Below are 757 nucleotides of genomic sequence, written 5' to 3'. Positions count from 1 at the left end.
GCAACTGTTCTTCAGAACTGAAGAAGCCTCTTGGATTAGAGGTGAAACGTTTTCTTTTAGAAAATTTACGTCCAGTTGCCAAACAGAATTTTAACTTGACCATGACCTGGATGACTGAGAATCTTCATAGACATCCAAGGGGGTGAATACTTATGCTAAGCACTGTATCTGGGCAAACAGAACTGAACTGAAAACAAGGCCTATTCAAAAAAACTAAAAAAAAAAAAAAACTAGGCCCAAGGGGAAAAAAAACAGAAGAAAAAAAAAATCTAGGCCCAAGTACCCTAATACTTGGCCTGGCCCTTTTTGTACCTTGGTCTAGGGAACTTGTGTCTTTGGTAAGGAGTCCCTCTCCTAGACCAAGGCATGCCAACAGTCAGAGTCTCCCCCAGCCAAACCAAGAACTGCTGAGGGAGCGTCAGTCACAGAAACCGAGACCTCCGAGGGTGCAACGCCCTCAGGCACCCTCGGAACCACTGAAGCAACAACCACTTCTGCCGCCTCCCGAACCACCGGAGGTGACCACCGCCGCCTCCCGAACCACCGGAGGTGTGACCACCGTCGTCTCCCGAACCACCGGGGGTGTGACCTTCGTCGCCTCCGGAACACCTGGGGGATGTCCGTCATTGACGACTCCCGAACCTCTGGAGGAGTCATCGCTGCTGCTGCCACCTCCCAAACCAATGGAGGCGTAACCTCTGCCACCTCACGAGCCACCGGAGGTGTGGCCACCCTCACCCCCCGCACCACCGCAGGT

This window comes from Cynoglossus semilaevis, chromosome W (assembly GCF_000523025.1).
Source record: "Cynoglossus semilaevis isolate Cse_v1.0 chromosome W, Cse_v1.0, whole genome shotgun sequence".
NCBI lineage: Eukaryota > Metazoa > Chordata > Actinopteri > Pleuronectiformes > Cynoglossidae > Cynoglossus > Cynoglossus semilaevis.
This window is presented reverse-complemented; position numbering follows the sequence as displayed.